We start from the raw sequence: 21,026 nt of genomic DNA, 5'->3' as shown, positions 1-21,026 counted from the left end.
TTTGCCAGCCCACCTCACTGGGGTAGTACAGAAGCCAGGAAAGTTCTCCACAACAGCAGGACCATTCCCCGCTTACACTTAGACTGAGGAAGTGTTCTGATGATTCATTCTATTTTATTTAGAAAATGCCCCCAAAACAACAAATCTGGACACATGCTGATATCTGACAAAATAATCAACATAACATATGACTATTATTTTTATAAGAGTAGTGCCTCAAGCCCCCCCGCCGCCCCCAATGAGATCAGTACCCTATTGTGCTACTTGCTGTCTAGACACATTGTAATCTTTGCAGAGAAAGGACTGTTACTATCTAATTTTTTTTTTAAAAAGAACTAAATACCCTGAATATCAACCAACAGCTCCCATGTAAGAGGTAGAGAGAGGAAATGGGCTTGTCACCACATGCTAAAGAGGGCTAGCTCAAGCACTTTATTTGCAGTCTCCATTTCTATTTTTCCTTTGAAAGATAAGAATAAAGTGCTGGAAGGTTGTTGTTTTTTTATGATCCATTTAGCTCTTTCAGATGTCAACTTTGCATACACTTTTGAGCTATTTATCCTCATCCAGTGGTATATCAGTATGTCTCAGTATGGTTGGGACCGGTCTTATGCTTTAAATCAACAGCACCTTGAATTGTAACAGTGCCAGTTGGACACATGTCCAGACATGTTCAACATCACACATGGAATCTGTATATAGAAACCTGAATAAAGTACAATGGGATCAACAAGTTATAATGGGCCCAATCATGCTGAATGCATCTGATTCTCAGAAGTAATGTGCTATATTCTACCCTACCACCCAGCCATGCATGAAATTGCCAATGCTGTTAATGAGAGTTTTGCCAAGACCACTTTTGTATATGGCCCATTGGGAAAAGCAATAACTTGTAAAGCCTTTTTGACTTCTTAAATCCTCAGTAAGTAGTACACACTCAGTACTTCCCCGTGTTGATTCAATGATAGAAACTATTTCTTGAGCCAACACAAGTCACCAGACAATATTTCACTTTAACTACTGCATGTGAAAGTGCCCTCATTAAAGACCTGATTCAATCCTCATGAGTGTAAGTAGGAGTATTTCCACTGACTTCCTTGGAATTTGGATCAGGCTCTAAACCACCACTGGAAACACTAGTAGTACTGCAAAATACAGTTGTTTCCAGTAAGGTCCTTGTGGTGTTACTATATAAAATATTTATAATAAAATATTGCATTTCACAGTGACTCAGTAAATAACTCATGCCTTACCCATTGCTTTCGGCCAGTAATTAAATATTTAAGGCTTTCAACAAAAAAATGCCATTACTTAATTAAAGCCAATACAGTTTTTCCACATTCAAATATTTGTTTGCGGTCACTCAGCCTCTCTTCTAGGTGCACTAGAGGATTTTTCTGGCTAATATTACTTAAAGCAAGCAATAAGGTATTTTTCTCCTGGACGAAAGCTGAAAAAATCATATTGCCCTAATCCTCACACTCAAGAATTGTAATGTGTATTTATTCTTGAAATGTATAGTCCCATAAGTATTATCTAATTACATTAGAGATCATGGGCAAATTGATACACACCTCACTTTCACAATGCTTGTGTTTCTGCATTGGGATTGTGGCAATATGATCAGGTTAATATCAGATACATTAGGAAAGCATGCATCATCTTCGGTGACTGTCTCTCACACCCTTCTCCAGTAGTTCTTTGCTCTATACAATGTGTGCATATTGTTAGCACTACTGAAATTTCAAAAAGGGAACATGGCTTACCACATAGCACCAGTTATCTAATGATCCCTACAAAAGACCCAATTCTGCCAGGTTCTGAGCACACCCCTTCCCCTGCCCCACAGTAGAGTCAGTTAAATAGGACATCACAAATGAGATTAACCCAAAGTTCAAACAATACAGCAACAACTTAAAACACTTGAATCTATGTGGATTCAGAGTACAAAGGAGCTTGCTGGTATCTGTGATATCTCAGAATGATGCATTCTGGGTTGTAGTGGAGAGGGACTCAGATGTGTGTGTGAATGATGCATTCTGGGTTGTTGTAGTGGAGAGAGACTCAGATGTGTGGTGTTATGGAACCCAATAAAAAGGTGAAGTTCAACTTCATGCATGTATGTATATGAATGTCTCTTAGCTTGACTTTTGAAATTCTGGAGCATTAAACATCCTTATTTAAAATCACATAACACATTGTGACTAGGAAAGCTGTTTTACAATTCAATTAAGAGTTTAGACATACAAGTCAATCTTTTTATCAGGGCTCCAGTGCTTCTGCCTATTTTGAGGTAAGAAGTGGCAAGGGAAAGTGACAGTTTTACAAATAACATTTTCTAAAAATCACCTCAGTGAACCAATAAACTTTCACAGAACAGATGGATTGGTAATGTATGTTATCATGGGTGTCATTTTTCAAACACTCACTAGTTTCAAAGCTTCTACAGTTTTAAAAATATTCACATTCAACAGCCAGTCTTTCAATTTTTCCCCTTTTTAAACAAATGGCAGCAAAATGATAAGTCTATAAGAACATTCCCTTTTCCTCAAATGGGAAAACAATCTATATCAGGGATGGGCAAACATTTTGGCCCGAGGGCCACATCTGGGTATGGAAATTGTATGGCGGGCCATGAATGCTCACGAAATTGGGGGTTGGGGTATGGGAGGGGGTGAGGGCTCAAACTGCGGGTGCGGGCTTTGGGGTGGGGCCAGAAATAAGGAGTTCAGGGTGTGGAAGGGGGATCCGGACTGGGACAGGAGGTTGGAGTGTGTGTGTGGGGGGTGAGGGCTCTGGTTGGGGGTACGGGTTCTGGGGTGGGGCTGGGGATGAAGGGTTGGGGGTGCAGGAGGGTGCTCCAGGCTGGGACCAAGGAGTTTGGAGGGTAGGAGAAGGATCAGGGCTCGGGCAGGGGGTTGGAGTGCAGGAGGGGTGGGGTCCAGGCAGCTCCCAGAAGCAGCGGCATGTCCCCCCTCCAGCTCCTATGCGGAGGCGCAGCCAGGTGGCTCAGCATGTGGCCCCATCTGCAGGCGCCACCCCTGCAGCCCCCACTGTCCATGATTCCCAGCCAATGGGAGCTGTGGGGGCAGTGCTGGGGCAGGGGCAGCATGCGGAGCCCACTGGCTGCCTCTACACATAGGAGATGGAGGGGGGACATGCCGCTGCTTCCGGGAGCCGCGTGGAGCCACAGAACGCTTGGAGCGGGGCAAGCCCCAGACTTGCTTCCCAGCAGGAGCTAGAGGACCAGATTAAAATGTCTGAAGGGCCGGATGCGGCCCCCAGGCCATAGTTTGCCCAGCCCTGATCTATATCCTCACGGCTACTTGTAGCCATTTTATGCATGGAAGCATGTGTTAGGTACTACAGTTCTGATAGCTAATTAAGCTCTTTGTAAGACAAAGGCAAAAAAAAATCCTCAATAGAATAGAAAAGTGAAAATGTGCTATTTTGTCAAATGTGCAGCTGTCTTTTATTCTTTGATTTACAAATTGCTACTCTTTCCCCTAAGGGACATAGCAAAAAAATGCATCCATATCAGACCCTCAATGCGGAGGCAACTAGAATGGCTTTGAGAATTTGGTGATGATAGGTAGGTATTCTGTACCCCTCCACCATGGACTGTGGTTTTAAAAACCACAACAGAATTCTATTTGTAATTTAGAAGAAAAAAAATGCTTAGCTATTTGTAAAAGCCTCTGTCTTGGGCCATTGGAGGGATCCACAAACAGGCATAGGATATAGCCCCATTCAACTCTACACCACTGGTTTGAAGACTGACTCGTTAATAGTGACTTAAGAGTGACTGAAAGTGGTGAGACACACTTCCCTGGATCTAGGAACTTAGCAATATAGGAATTGTCAAACTGGATCAGACCTGAGTTCCATCTAGTCCAGTTTTGTTTCCCAGATGGTGGCCAGTACAAGATGCTACAGGGGAACAATGTTTTCAGTCTTCTAGTCAGTTTCAGATCCATGACAATACTTTTCCTCTCACCCCATGATTATTTAGCTTCTTTAGTAGCCTCTTGCACAGGAACTTGTCAAAGGCCTTTTGGAAGTCTAAATTATGTAAACAAGTTCTCCTTTAGAATCATAGAATATCAGGGTTGGAAGGGACCTCAGGAGGTCATCTAGTCCAACCCCCTGCTCAAAGCAGGACCAATTCCCAACTAAATCATCCCAGCCAGGGCTTTGTCAAGCCGGGCCTTAAAAACCTCCAAGGAAGGAGATTCCACCACCTCCCTAGGTAAAGCATTCCAGCGCTTCACCACCCTCCTAGTGAAATAGTGTTTCCTAATATCCAACCTAGACCTCCCCCACTGCAACTTGAGACCTTTGCTCCTTGTTCTGTCATCTGCCACCACTGAGAACAGCCGAGCTCCATCCCCTTTGGAACCCCCCCCCCCCTCAGGTAGTTGAAAGCAGCTATCAAATCCCCCCTCATTCTTCTCTTCTGGAGACTAAACAATCCCAGTTCCCTCAGCCTCTCCTCATAAGTCATGTGCTCCAGACCCCTAATCATTTTTGTTGCCCTCCGCTGGACTCTTTCCAATATTTCCACATCCTTCTTGTAGTGTGGGGCCCAAAACTGGACACAGTACTCCAGATGAGGCCTCACCAATGTCGCATAAAGGGGAACGATCACGTTCCTCAATCTGCTGGCAATGCCCCTACTTATACAGCCCAAAATGCCATTAGCCTTCTTGGCAACAAGAGCACACTGTTAACACATATCCAGCTTCTCGTCCACTGTGACCCCTAGGTCCTTTTCTGCAGAACTGCTACCTAGCCATTCGGTCCCTAGTCTGTAGCAGTGCATGGGATTCTTCCGTCCTAAGTGCAGGACTCTGCACTTGTCCTTGTTGAACCTCATCAGGTTTTTTTTGGCCCAATCCTCTAATTTGTCTAGGTCCCTCTGTATCTCATCCCTACCCTCCAGCGTATCTACCACGCCTCCCAGTTTAGTGTCATCTGCACACTTGCTGAGAGTGCAGTCCACACCATTCTCCAGATCATTAATAAAGATATTAAACAAAACTGGCCCCAGGACCGACCCTTGGGGCACTCCGCTTGAAACCGGCTGCCAACTAGACATGGAGCCATTGATCACTACCCGTTGAGCCTGACGATCTAGCCAGCTTTCTATCCACCTTACAGTCCATTCATCCAGCCCATACTTCTTTAACTTGGCGGCAAGAATACTGTGGGAGACCGTATCAAAAGCTTAGATGACCATATTGGTCCCTTCTGACCTTAAAGTCTATGAGTCTATGAGTCTATGAGTCAAGGAATAACACATCCACTGCTTTCCCCTCATCCACAGAGCCAGTTATCTCATCATAGAAGGCAATTAGGTTAGTCAGGCACGACTTCCCCTTGGTGAATCCATGCTGACTGTTCCTGATCACTTTCCTCTCCTCTAAGTGTTTCATAATTGATTCCTTGAGGACCTGCTCCATGATTTTTCCAGGGACTGAGGTGAGGCTGACTGGCCTGTAGTTCCCCGGATCCTCCTTCTTCCCTTTTTTAAAGATGGGCACTACATTAGATTTTTTCCAGTCATCCGGGACCTCCCCCGATCGCCATGAGTTTTCAAAGATGATGGCCAATGGCTCCGCAATCACATCCTCCAACTCCTTTAGCACCCTCAGATGCAGCGCATCTGGCCTCATGGATTTGTGCTCATCCAGTTTTTCTAAATAGTCCCGAATCACTTCTTTCTCCATGGAGGGCTGGTCACCTCCTCCCCATACTGTGCTGCCCAGTCCAGCAGTCTGGGAGCTGACCTTGTTTGTGAAGACAGAGGCAAAAAAAGCATTGAGTACATTAGCTTTTTCCACATCCTCTGTCACTAGGTTGCCTCCCTCATTCAGTAAGGGGCCCACACTTTCCTTGACTTTCTTCTTGTTGCTAACATACCTGAAGAAACCCTTCTTGTTACTCTTAACATCTCTTGCTAGCTGCAACTCCAAGTGCGATTTGGCCTTCCTGATTTCACTCTTGCATGCCTGAGCGATATTTTTATACTCCTCCCTGGTCATTTGTCCAATCTTCCACTTCTTGTAAGCTTCTTTTTTGCGTTTAAGGTCAGCAAGTATTTCACTGTTAAGCCAAGCTGGTCGCCTGCCATATTTACTATTCTTTCTACATTTCGGGATGATTTGTTCCTGCAACCTCAATAAGGATTCTTTAAAATACAGCCAGCTCTCCTGGACCCCTTTGCCCTTCATGTTATTCTCCCAGGGGATCCTGCCCATCTGTTTCCTGAGGGAGTCAAAGTCTGCTTTTCTGAAGTCCAGGGTCCGTATTCTGCTGCTCTCCTTTCTTCCTTGTGTCAGGATCCTGAACTCGACCATCTCATGGTCACTGACTCCCAGGTTCCCATCCACTTTTGCTTCCCCTACTAATTCTTCCCTGTTTGTGAGCAGCAGGTCAAGAAAAGCTCTGGCCCTAGTTGGTTCCTCCAGCACTTGCACCAGGAAATTGTCCCCTACACTTTCCAAAAACTTCCTGGATTTTCTGTGCACTGCTGTATTGCTCTCCCAGCAGATATCAGGATGATTAAAGTCTCCCATGAGAACCAGGGCCTGCAATCTAGCAACTTCTGTTAGTTGCTGGAAGAAAGCCTCGTCCACCTCATCCCCCCGGTCTGGTGGTCTATAGCAGACTCCTACCACGACATCACCCTTGTTGCTCACACTTCTCAACTTTATCCAGAGACACTCAGGTTTTTCTGCAGTTTCATACCGGAGCTCTGAGCAGTCATACTCCTCTCTTACATACAATGCAACTCCCCCACCTTTTCTGCCCTGCCTGTCCTTCCTGAACAGTTTATATCCATCCATGACAGTACTCCAGTCATGTGAGTTATCCCACCAAGTCTCTGTTATTCCAATCGCATCATAGTTCCCTGACTGTGCCAGGACTTCCAGTTCTCCCTGCTTGTTTCCCAGGCTTCTTGCATTTGTGTATAAGCACTTAAGATAACTCATCGATCATCCCTCTTTCTCAGCATGAGACAGGAGTCCTCCCCTCTTGTGCTCTCCTGCTCTTGCTTCCTCCCAGGATCCCATTTCCCCACTTACCTCAGGGCTTTGGTCTCCTTCCCCCGGTGAACCTAGTTTAAAGCCCTCCTCACTAGGTTAGCCAGCCTGCTGGCGAAGATGCTCTTCCCTCTCTTCGTTAGGTGGAGCCCGTCTCTGCCTAGCATTCCTCCTTCTTAGAACACCATCCCATGGTCGAAGAATCCAAAGCCTTCTCTCCGACACCACCTGCGTAGCCATTCGTTGACTTATCCACTACTTAATTGAAATATCAAAATGTTAAGAGGTTAGATACTATTTTCTGTAGAGAAATTGTGCTGCTAGACTCTAACGTATGATATTCCACTTTTTTTTCTCCTTTTAATTATTGTTTCAACCAATTTACCATATACAGATGTAAGATTTGCTGGTTTAGAATTCCCTACATCACTCCTAAGGCCTCTTTAAAATATTGGTACATTATCTACCTTCCAATCCTTCATGACAGTAGCTATTTTTAACTAGACACTGCATATTTGTTAGCCATGCAGCTCCTTCATATTTAAGCTCCTTCAGAACTCTTGATGTAGGACATCTGGGCCTGGTGACTTTCTGCTTTTCCTGTGCAGTTTGTATTATTTAAATTGGATGATATTACAGTATCCCACTTTTTTTGGAGGGGGGCATTCTACTACCTTTCTGTAATGCCTAGTCTATCAAGGTCTCCATCCAGTCACCTATTTTTGCTTTTAACTTCTTGCATTTGCATACAGGCATTTATAACTCTTATGATTGACTAGGTACCTGTTTTTATTTTCCTATTATTATCCCTATTAATTTTACCCAGTTTACCTGTGTGTTCCTATCCAGTTCCTGTTCTAGTTCAGTTGTAATTTTCACCCTTCCCTTGGTAAGATACAGATACCATTTTATTAACAATGTCTGTCCAATTTACATGCTTCTCAGCTCCTGCATGTGGAACATGAAACACTTCAGTGAAAGCTAAAACTGAGGCCCTGGGCCTGAGATTTCTACCTAGTAGTCTAAAGTTAACCATATTCTAGTTCAGTTGTACATAACATCCTTCACTTCATTGGATACATAGATAGTACCATTCTACACCAGCCATGGATTCCTCTACAAAGGGACTTGCCAGCTGCTCTTTTAAAATAGCCTTAAATTCCCATTGTGCTACCACTGCAGTGCAAGAGGGTCTTAGTACACCCCAGGATTTGTACCTACATATCCACAGTACAAAAACACCAACACCATCGTTAGTGAAAGTCTCTATATATTCTTGTTATATTTGATATTTTCCTTAAAGCCCCATGTGACAGGGCAATCTCTATAGCACCCTTAGTCACTGAGGTTCCTGCAGCATGAGGAAGACTGCAGGCTTAATTTAAGTCTATTAAACAGTCTCTGCTGGTGATTACTGACACTTGGGTGGCAATTGTCAGGCTAATAAGACAATGGGCTCAGTAACTGAGTGACTATATCTGGGAGGAAGAGGAAGTCCCAGGGAGTTTAGAGGAAGAGCCTGGGATAGGAAAGAAAGCTGCATGGAAGTCTCCTCCTGCCATATATTTGTGGTATATTCTGAAAGTGAAGATTAATTTTAAACATGATTAAATGGAAACAGCTTATGCCTGTTTGTAGATATGACACCACAAGAACGGGGTAGATAGTGGGTACATAAAGGGCTACTCTAACACTACTGCTCCAAGAGTCAAGCAATTACATGAGAACCTCAGCTTTCCTCTTTAAAAAAAAAAAAAAGTTTCTAGCCCTCATGTTTGGAAATAAAAGGTGAAAAATGTGGACCTGTGAAGGGGTGCTTAACTCACCGCTAGGATGGCACCTTCTCCTGGTCGTACTGGGGATTAGCTTTGTGAGGTCAACACCTCTTCCCACAGTTGCACACCATCTTTCCACCTCTTTCCCTAGGTCTGCAGCCCCTCTCTTCCTCCATGAGCTGCTACTGCCTCTTCATGACTCAGACCTCCAGCATTTTCCCCTTTTAGGTTTCCAAAGTCTTTCTTCAGCAATCTTTGGCATCATGGGATGGTGAGTGAGAAGACTACCTCTTCCTCAGCAGCTGGCAGGGGATTCTAGGCCCACTCTCTAGTCTGGATTCTAGCTCAGGGACCCTCCAGTCAGCAGTCAAGGTCTGTTCCTTTTAGATCTTACCACCTTTTCCTGGGCCCTTTCCTTACTATCTGGCACTCCTGTTCTAGGTTTGCTAGCATTTTAACTCTCTCCTACTAGTGAATAACTTTAGGCTACCTCTCTCTGCAACCTCCAAACACTTCTCCTAGGCAATGACTACAGACTTTCACAGTCCCCCATCTGCTGCCAATTTCCTGTCTTTATAAGTACAGCCCAGCTCCTTCCTCCTGAGCAAGGCTCCCTCCTTCAGTCAGGACATTACTTTGCCACCTGATTCCCCTCATATGTGGCTGTCAGGTTAATTAGCCCCATCTCAATCTCCATTAATCCTTTCAGGGCAAGCATGGGGTGAAACCTGAAGGCTCAAAACCAGGACAGCCTATACTAAAAAAAATTAAATGCATTTTTAGCCATTCATATCTTGAGAACCCTTGAGGTTGGCAATATTGATTATTGATAAAGGCTATGTGGACTCAGAGTGTACGACTGTATCACAATGACAATCAGACTCCAGATACCTCAAAGGGAGACTAGGTTAACTTCCCCCCTCTCCTCCCAAAAAAGCAGTTAAGCCAACTGTTTACATACTATATTATTTTACTGAAGAGTATATAAAGATCTTTTATGAAAGCTTGAAATGCACTGAACTTAGTCATTATGATATGTATAAAGTTATGAACGTATGTATATATGTAGAAAATTGTAATTGTAACTTCATCATTTCGTCAACAAAGCAGTGAAGTAATCAGGCAAGGAGGGACTACCTCCCCAACCAGACAAGACTGGCTTCAAGTACCTAGCCCTTGTCTAGCCAAGGAGAAAATGGGGAACCATCAAAGCAAATTGGAACAGCTTGGAACTAAAAAGAAAACTCCAGAAAAGGACGACATTTTCCTCACTTTAATATCTATAGTTACTTTCACGCCTTTGTGGGTGATGACCCAAACAGGAATAGTCTGTCTGGTAATTAAGAACTCAGGGAGGACATATTTGGGGAGACCCAAGATTGTAAGAACTGTTGACACCCTACAAGGTAACTAGGCAGATGAGAGCCAGGGTAAGACCATATGCTTATAGGCAGGCTACTGGTGTCAGGGACTTGAATCATAACTGCACAGCACAAAGGCCCCCAAAGTTTCACGGCAGGTGGTGTTGGAATCCCTTACTGGTCTAGGTTTACTTCAAAATGTGCCACTGATGTTTAGAAGTGGTTCTTTCAGGTCAGGGTTGAGGTATATTGGTGCTACAGTTGGTGTAGAAGACTGCTCTATCACTGTGCCAATTTGGTATAAAAAGATAGAACTCTAGTACTCATTTTAGCATGCCTTAAAGGAGTGCTAAATTTACTTTGAAAATCCTCATTCTCATTGAGTAATGCTTGTATCAGAGGAGTGCACAAAAATGACATCTGGAGAACTTTGTACCTTGTTGAAAAAAGTGAAATATAAATGCTCTAACAGTTTCAATGTGTGCCTTCTTCTTTCCTTATAAAAAGAATGTTCTTGTGTACTTGATGTAGCCAACCCTCATCTATGATTTTAAGTTCTTTATTGCCATTGTAAAAGAGATCTTTGAAATAAAGTGTGGCTGAAGCTGTGCTGATCTTTTGCCAAAGTGGGTATGAGGAAAGCTTGAAAGTTTTATTCTTTATACAGCTGTATCTCAAAATTATCGTCTTAATTTAAACTAAGCAAAGGTTCACCACCATATTATGAATGATGTTTAGAAAAACATAGCTTGGAGAAGCTGAAGTGACAGGAGTAACTTGGAGCCAAATCTGCATTACCAACAAAATAAATTATGAAGTAAGCCCCGTAGACATTGTAATGTCATTTATTGTTAACGGTTGTGTTATTAGAACTTTACAGAAAAATATACATTGATGGTTAACCTGCCATCAAACTTTAATCAAACCTCATTGTATAACAACTATATACTTAATTTTGCACAACCAAAATAACTATAGATTGAGTTTACAACAACTTATGTACTGTAAAATTAAATATCTTTTTAGGCTGAAAATTATACTCTGAAATTTTATTTTCTGATCTCTCACAGGGACTGATTTAGTCTCAGATACACTGCAGGAACTACAGCTGGCCAGGGTTTCTTATATCCAAGATTTCAGGTATCTAGAATTTGTAAGGTGAAATACTGAACCAACAACCAAGTGCCCTGTGGACTGGTAATAGTTTTGAATAGAAGTTGGCTGGATGGTGTCTATGTTGGTCCCCTTCCTTTGTTCTTTACCAAAAAATAGTTAAGAATTCAGATTACAAACCAGAAACTAGCTCAGCACACTAGTTTTCTGCACTATACACTAGAGGGATCATCAACCTTTACAGACATGAGAGTTCTACTGGTAATTTGCCAAGAGACTTCTCATTTGCATATAATTGTACATAAAGTTGACTGTTAACACACAACCATACTTGTTTGTACTTGTATCTTTGCACATTATGTCAATGAAAATGAATTTGTTATTTGAGTTCATTAGCAATACCAACCTGCAGTTCATCTGCTTTGTCCTCACCGTTCAGTTACAGGAAAAGGGCAGTTGGAGCCCACAATATATAACTCAGCAGGCTGCATTTGACCCTTGGGCTGCACATTACATATCCCTGCTCTACTACGATATGCTGAGCAATGCATGATTTCCAAGAGGGGATGTAATCTGATAATGAGATTACTTCAGTGTTCTAAATCTCAAAGGCATTATCGCAAGGGTCATTTTCCTGCCTCAGCAGATGCCCCAAAGGGAGACGAAAATGAAATGTAGAGTTGGAAACAGAATTGTTATATATTTCAAGGCTAATGCAAAACTGCTGATTCAGGAGTAAGAGTAAGTTAATTGCAGTCAAGTGGGAATTTCAGGTTATTCTGGTACTTGCCACACTGGATATTACTTATTTAAAAGTTTATTCAATGGGACAGCCTCATGAAATGCTGCATCTCAATTCTATGAAGGTCTCAAGGACAACAGGTGAACACTTTAGACACACTGCATACATACAAGTACAATTGTTTTACAGGCAATCATTGTATGGCAATAGATTTAGAGCACAGCACCAGCAAAATAAAGGATCTTTTAAATGTTTCAACAAATGTTTTTTTTAAAGAGATTCAATAATGTTAATGATCCATGGGAGCCTGGGAACTCCTTTCCAGCAATCACATGTGCTAAAAAAGTAAACACTCGCTTACTCATTTCCCACCTAAGCTTTGCAGGTTTTAGAAATTATAGAATAGAAGTTGGAAATGGAAGACACCTGTTAGGGCATTAGTCTATCCTCCTGCCAAGGCTTTGTCCAATTTTGTTTTCAATGTTTTAAGCAAAGGGCTTTCCACCACTTCCAGGAAGACTATTCCACGGACTAACAGATCAATAAAGTGAGCAAAGGGCATAGAACTTATTAAATGAAATAAAACAACAAGGAACATTACCTTGTGTACATGTAGAGAGGAAAGAGAGTCAATGAAAATGTCTCTGCAAGGAAATGCTCAAACAATTAAGTGAATTATATAACTCAGACTGATGTGTGGTATAGTCACATGAGAGAATAAAAACTTATGCAACTGATGAAGAACAACAAAAATATGAAGTACAAGCACAAAGGTTGAACAATTAAATTCCTCTTATGTACACATAGGGACAAATTCTGCTCCCAACCTCTGTAGGCAGTGGGTCCTTGACGCAGTGTAAAAGTGCTGTTCCACTGCATGTGTGGGAGGGATTTATTTGGCGAGTGTGCTTCGGTAGTATGCATTCTTCAGTCAAGAGAGCATAATTTTGCAGAAACTTTCTGGGCCCTAGCCTGTAGGAGAGATTCGGTATTGGATTTTGGTATTTCCAGTCTAAACACTAGTGGACTTTTCTCCCAAATATAAACCCACCAAATAATGGTACAATGTGGTCTATATGTAGGTGTAAAACTGGCCAGTAAGCAGAGACAATCCTAGGGAAGCCAGTTATATCAAACACACAAAAAAGTTTTTGTAAGGCTAAATATTAGGAAGCTACTCACATTTTTAATCCTCTTCATATTAGAGTATTACATGCCTGGGGACAATTAAAGAGAAACAAAGTTTTATGCTGGGGCTTAGCTTTGTTTAGGCAGCTTTCTGGCCATTTAGCACTGCCTGAGCAGGGATGGGAGGGGGCAGTAATCTGGCCTGTAGATTTTAAGGTTCTAAAGTCTCCCAATCACAGATCAAATACAACATTCACAAATAGCAATCTGCCAAAAACAGACAGCTGAGCAGAAAACACACTATCTAATTTAACTGCTACTTGTGTAGTTTAATGTAATGAGCTTAATGTGATAGGATCAGACAAAAGAGCAGCAGAGCCAGGTTTTGCAACCAAGGGGTGATGATGGGTCATGGGTGATAAGCTGCTGATTGATCCTGCCCCACACTCACTCAGCAGTGGCTCTCCACTTCAGGTGTTGCATCTTGGTGCATGGAGTCACAACACCATTCAATCCAGGGTGCCACCCCCCATCAGGATGGAGACACAACCGGGCCAAATTTGAGTGAGTGGCTCTGCAACAGGGCCACTGACCCAACTGGGGAAGCTGGGCTCAGCCCTGGGGGACAGAAGCTGCCAATACTTGATAGCTGGGAAGCGGGGGGGGGGGGGGGCGAGGAGGTGTTTGCTTGCTCTCCAACACCAGGAGATAATGGGACACATATAAACCTAATGGCCCCCCACTGGTTGCACCACAAAGAAAAAACAAACAAGCTGTTAAACCATGACTATCCTTTGAAAGTAAAATGAACTTCTGATTGCATTAGGCCTGCCATCAAATTGTTACGCCATAGGAAAACCTATTTTCCCCCAGGGAATTTTGTTTTGGTGATCTAATTTTACTTCCAAGTCTGTCTAATCTGTCATATAAGTATTTATACGGTGATAGAAGAGCACCTAAAAATCTAAACCCCTATACCATCGGGTTAGATCTTAACTGTACATTTTCCAGGAATTTTTCCATGTCTCCTTCAACTCTACAACTCATATTTATTCAGGTGGAATTTGATTAAACTGAACAAATTAAAACTGACTACTGATTCATTTCAAAGCATTGGAGCAGAGAGGAAGGCAGTGACACTGGAACAATTTGTAACCATCTAGGAGGTTGTCAGTACTCAGTGGCCCTTGATTAGCCATTAATAATTTTGTGAATTTTAAATTTGATCTGCATTGTGTAACAACTGAGTTGAGAGTAAGACTGTTAAATTGTCTATTGCAACAAGTCTCTCAATCCAGTTAGACATCACAGTACTCACTATTTTTACCCACAATGAGCAAGCCTTACCCTTGTTACCATACATCACCTCTACTTTTTCTTGTAGACATTTTCCTTCATTTAGTCAGGTGGTGATTAAAATAAAATGTGATCATCTGTCTTTTAGGGCCAGATTTCATAAACTGGGGCCACAGCTCTACAGACCTTGTGCATGCACATTTTCCTGATTACTTGTAATTATATTAACTGCAGACATAAAATGGGTATTCAAATTCTCTCTCTCTCCTATTGGCTCTGTTAGAGAGAGAGAGAGAGAGAGAGAGAGAGAGAGAGAGAGTGTAAACAGGATGTAATCCACCCCAAAATGTGCAAGCATGGGTACAGAAAGGGTAAAACATAGCCCACCCACTGCACAATGGCTTGCCAACTGGGACTGACTTACATGGGGGTGGGGGGAGTGTTTCTCCCTCTGAAGGGATGAAGCAGTGGACACTGAACCCCCAAGCAATGGGGAGGAATTCCTCCCTGAGCTCCCCCCCAGGAGTGGGGCAGTTCTGCCTCCTACTTTGGATTTTGTGCAATTTGCACAATTTAACCCATACGTAGTAAACAAATGATTCTGAAAATTGACTCCAGCCCTCAGGTGCCCAGCAAATTTGATTTGGAAAAGTGAGAGGCAAAGCATCTAGCACAGTGGAGCCTTGATCCATGACCGGGGTTTCTAGATGCTACAATACAAATATGTTATTAAAGAATAGTTATGGGTCAAAAATCTACAATTTTCCCTTTAAAATGTAAAGTGTATGCTCACATAAATGTGAGTATGTACCAATGTTCAAAACAATAAGAATCCGGAAAGCAGAAGGAATGAGTGAATTATCCCAAAACTACAACAAGTAGAAAATAATTAGAAAGAACCACAATGAAAATTGATCAAATAGCATAAGCCATCTCAACAAGTGCAGTGGAGTTAAGGGTATGAATACAGTTTACAAATTGCCTAGGAAAAAGTTGGATCTCACTGAAGAATTTTTGTATAGATATAGACACAAGAGAGAGAGAGAAAAAAAAAACTACTACTAAACAATTTTCCAATCAAAATACAAATGTTGCAAATATGTTATATATTTTTATTTAAGGATTAGGAGCATTCAAACGGATTAAGGCACAAGCAATATACAAATTATACTTAAGCATTCTAGGAGAAATAGTAAAATAAATGAGTTTTGCTCATACACCAACAGAGCTATCTTCGGCATGGCTTTACAATCCCATGGTGCAAAAATATGAGTCCCAATGACTGCCCCTATAATTAAACAAGCGATTCTCAGGACCTTTGTGTTTTACACAGTGGTATCATGGAACTATTCCATGAATGTTGCTATAATTCAAGGAGCCAAAAAATATCCATTAAATGAGAAAAGGCCTAAGGCTAAATGACAAAATTATAGACCAGGTTGTTTAATTCCTATACAACAGAAGTTAAACTACTTTGAAAAGTCAAATGAGGATAGGATTAGAAGAGCAAACTTTGACATAGAATGTTCTACATAATTTCAGGACAGAATGCTAATGGAGCTATCAGTCGGCTTTGTATGAATAATTGTCAAGGCTGATTCTCCACTCTGGCACTTCGCGTGCAGAAGGTGGGGGTCCGCAAGGATTCTAAAAATTAATACTGGCAACTCTAGGCTTGTATTAAACTCCCAAGGTTTCTGCTTCTCTCTGACCTTGGATGGGTAGATGTTGCCATCACCCAAATGCAAAAAAACCCTTTTGAAAACCCAGAAAGACACACTTGGGAATTCCTTCCTGTGGGGCACCCTCAAGCCTTTTTATGCCCCCTCTGGGGAAGAGCTAAGAAAGGAAAACAAAGGAAATCAGCTGTTGCCACTAGCTAATTAAACAACATATGCACAAACCTCATAGGACACAAAAAAGCCAATCCTGTTCTTAAAAAAAGGTAAATTTTATTAAAAACAAAAAGAAAGAAGCCCAAGTTCCATATATATTTTTTTTCTAGATCGTAAAAAAACCAAATACAAAAATTAAGCATCAAGATAGCTCTCTTGCGGGTCAGCTTAAAATTACAAGTAAAACAAAAGCATTTGGGGGTTAGCACAAAGGAGTCCACAAGCCAATAAGAAATAAAAGATATAACCTAATTGCATCTTCCTAGACATTCCCTGATTTACTTACATATCTGGGGTGTCAGATAAGCAATTCCTAGGTACAATTTGATGGTTTTTCATACCTGGCTTAAAGCTTCCTACAGCATAGTTCAGCCCTATTCATGCTCTCTGCGTCTTCTCTCTCTGGAGAAGAGACAGAAAAAGGGAAAGTCCCCCCCCCCCCCCCCATTTAAAAAAGTTCTAGCCCTCCCATTGGCTCTTTTGGTCAGGTGCCTACTCACTTCTTTTTACCTATGCATGCAGTCAGACTTTTTAACCCTTTATAGGTAAAGCAAGTAGAGAACAACTTTCCATAAAAGGAAGCTACCCCCTTTCATTTGTCACAATAATATTTGTTATAAACTTAGTTCCATTTTTGGTTTGCAAATTGTTCCTGAACAGATCCTCATTGACTTTATTTGTATTTCCCGAGTAGTTTAGACAAAGAATTTTCAGTCTGAGGATTGTGTGTGGATTGTTTGTTTCAACAATTTACTACTTCTCATGGGTTAAGGGTGGCTACTGTTACCATTCGCTTATTAGTGAACAACCTTTTCAAAACAAAATAGTTAATAAATAAAATGTGTCCAATAGGTACATTTAGCTAAATTAAGCTTCCTAAAATATATTAGGCTTTTGAGTCTTGTGAACACTGGTATTAATAGCCAATAGGTGTCAGAAGGCACACGAATAAATGACTAGTTACTAGTATGAGCCCCCAGATGACAACAAACCAAACTTGACACTTGCATTTGTAAAAATTGTTGTATTTTTGTTTATTGCCTTGAAATGTGTTGAATACTTATTCTAAACAATCTTTTCCACCTTGTATTTAGCTATGCCACGCTGAGTACATTTCCCAGACCCAAAGAAGAGCTCCGTGTAAACTCAAAAGTTTGACTTTCACCAACAGAAGTTTGTCCAATAAAAGATATTACCTCACCCACCTTGTCTCTCTAATATCCTGGGACCAACACACCTACAACAACACTGTTTATTTACTGTTCAATCATCTCTGGAAGCTAAATGGGTAACACATGTTTAAGGACTTTTATGTCAGTGTAGACAAATTATAAGGTGGATGCTATGGGCCAGGTTCTCAGCTAGTCTATACTGACACAGCTCTATTGAAACCAATAGAGCTGACTTTATACGAGCTAAGACTCTAGCCTTGAGTAGAAAGGCGAGAGTGTGACCCATACTTCATAAGTGCAGAAACTTGGCCAAACACATCAGATAGAAAATAAGTGGTACTTTTTGAGACTATAAAGAAGTTAATTAGGCAAGTTCCCTTATTTTCATTATTTATATTAATGACTCAGATGATACTAAAAACAGTGTTTCAAAATTTGCAAATTAAAACAAATTAGGCGAGTAAAAGAATGATGAAATGTACAATTAGATATGGAAGGAGTTAATATATTACATTATTTGGTTTGAGGACTGGGTCGGAGTTCAGTGCACTTAAAGACTTTGTGAACAAAGCATAAAGAATGGAATTATTAGCTAATAGAAAAATAAATCAATGCATTAAGTAGGGAAAAGACTTGAGGGTTAACCAGCATTTGTCAAATATTCAGTTCTAGAGAAGAAAGTAAAGATTATGAAAATATAATGTGTGTGAGAAATAGATAATGGCAGAATGCTTTTTGCAAGATCCTGGAAAAATATTTACCTTTCAACTGTATTCTCAGTCTCTGAAATCTAATAATAATAATAAGTCTATAGATTTACATAGCACTTTACTATTTCCCTGGTCTGAAGAGCTTAAATCCTAAAGTTCCAATTTTGCAAACATTTTCTACTATGCACAGTACTTACTATTGAGAATAGTCCTGTTGTACTCAGGGGACTCTTAAAACTAAGTAAAAAGTGTTTGTAGAATCATAAGATAGATAAAACAGGACTTTTGGAACTTCTGGTTAATATCACTTAGTCGAACATTGAGAAAGCATGATAACAAATCATTTGAAACTGAAAACGAGGTATAGGATAACCAGATGAAACATTTAAAGTTAAACTATGCAGCAAACAAACTAAAAATAAAATAGAGGTTTAACCTATCCAGGTTTGGTGTAAGTAAGATAAAAAGAGACGTTGCTGAGCAGGCATTTAAGAGTCAAACAAAGGTGAGGAAAATCAAAAGCAGAGGATATGACTCTGATATGGGCTATATTGCTATTTGCCTAGCACAAGATCTCCAGTGTTTTCTCTGCTAAATGTCATCTGTCCCCCATTCAGCATCCTAATGGATTTTTATTGTTTTTTCCCCCTCCTACTATGGCTCAGAAGTGTCATTTCAGCAGGAGATAGTGAAGGTCTAGATGTCTCTCTGTCTACACTTTCTGTAGCCCAGATTAAGAATTCTCTGATGGTATTGCATACATTACTATCCTGTGAAGATGGATAGCTTTTGTCAAAGTGTCCTTAGAAGGTGATTCAGTTTAGTTTAATGAGTTATTCCCCATATCATATACATTACAAAAGACATAAAACTGATGATTGGTAATAACTTTACTCATACAGTCAATGGTGGATTCTCATTTATCTACCTCCTTCCTAGATCTACTGTCCTAACTTTTCTTTCTTTTCAAGAAATGCTCTTCAATAGATTTTTCAAAATAGAATTTAAAGTGACACAGTCAACTTAAAAAAACAAAAAACAAAAACAAAACAAAAAAACCACACCTATTTTTGCAAGAAATACTTTTGATTTTTTATGATACAAAATTAGTAAGAAAAAATATGCAGTGTTGTTGAAGCTGTGTTGGTTAAAGGATATTAATATAGTCTCTACATTTTTAAATGGTTGTTTGCTTTGTGCATTTAACAACACTTCCACTGTTTCCCCTGAATAATTGGTTTGTTCCCCTTTTGTTTGTGTGGGTCCTTGTGAAGAGGAAAAACAACAACATTTTTTCAAAAAATAGGAAAATGTGACTAGCTGCACAAAATTTGGCTGAGAGCACCTAGTAGCAAGTAATTAATTATTTTTTAGATTGACTAGATTAAAAGTTGAGGTCCTTTCAATGTTTGTAAAAGCTGTCAGTCTGACAGCCTGGGAAATTGAAATCTATTTCTCTACAGCTACTGCACAGAAAGTGTGGCAGGAACACAAGCTTCCCCGCCATTGCGCCAATAAACTTCTTTTTTTCCAAAGGATTACCGCCAAGGGTGAAACAGGAGTTCAGTCCCTGCGCCCAGTCATTCCTTGGCCTCCATGCTGAGACCTAATTAACATCAGGTTTCCTTGTCCGTGTCACAAAAAAACCAAACACACACTATTAACAGCGACCATCCAGTAATGATCCTCAAGGACAGATTATCTGCCCATCTCCACTCCATTTGTGGCTCTCAGGAGGTCAGAAAGGAGTGAACACACACAGGTCTTGTCTATACAGTAAATTAGTGTGTGGTGAGTCCTGGTGTGAATGTACAGCCCGTTAGCCTACTAACTTGCTGTATGGAGCCTTCTACCACATGCTAAAAGTTCCACAGTGCACATTGTGTACACTATATAAATAAGCCATCACAAGTCCCTACTGCGGATTCTCCTGGCATGGAAGAGTCCACAGCAAATGTATGGCTGCCATAGGAGCTCTTACTTCTCCCTCCTACAGCCCCTGTGCAGGGAACATGTCGGGGTGGAAACAGGCAAGGGAAGAGAGTATCTTGAATATGAGGTGTTCCAACTATCTTGGCTGCTGTATGGAGCCATAAACAGCTGGTGTTAAAGCTTTCCTCAGGGTAGCTCTAACCTGCATTGAGGCGGGAGTTGAGAATCAAGGAGCCATAACTGTTGTGTCAGCTCCCTAGAGAGACAAGGCAGGTGAGGTAATATCTTTTATTGGACCAACTTCTGTTTGTGAGAGAGACAAGCTTTCAAGCCACACAGGTCTTCTTCAACGTTGATGAGAGAGACAAGCTTTGGAGTCACACAGAGTCAGTCCAATAAAAGATATTACCTCATCCACCTTGTCTCTCTAATATTCTGGGACCAACACGGCTACAGCTACACAACATACTGACAGGTCACAGTCAATCTGCAACAAAACTTTGAAACTGACCGGAAATCAAATCTGTAACTTAGAGGCAACTGGATGTCTCAGAGCCTAACTGGAAGATATTTTCTCGGAAAATGATCAGCAAAAGTGTCTGTTTTGACAATATATTCTTATTCCCTCCATCAGCCTTCATGAGGATTACAATACTTTTTTGGGTCCATTTTATTTATTGATAAGATAAAGCTTGCATGTTTTGGTTAATTGTTCAATAGGAGCAATGCCTCTTTAATTTAATTAATGCTGCTTTTAACACCAATTTATTTAATATTAGTTATTTTACTTTTATGGGTTTCTAGTGCAGAAAAAAAAAGAATCAATGCTATACATTTGAAACAATCTCTAACTAGT

The sequence above is a fragment of the Emys orbicularis genome, chromosome 5, assembly GCF_028017835.1.
Source record: "Emys orbicularis isolate rEmyOrb1 chromosome 5, rEmyOrb1.hap1, whole genome shotgun sequence".
Taxonomy (NCBI): Eukaryota; Metazoa; Chordata; order Testudines; family Emydidae; genus Emys; species Emys orbicularis.
This window is presented reverse-complemented; position numbering follows the sequence as displayed.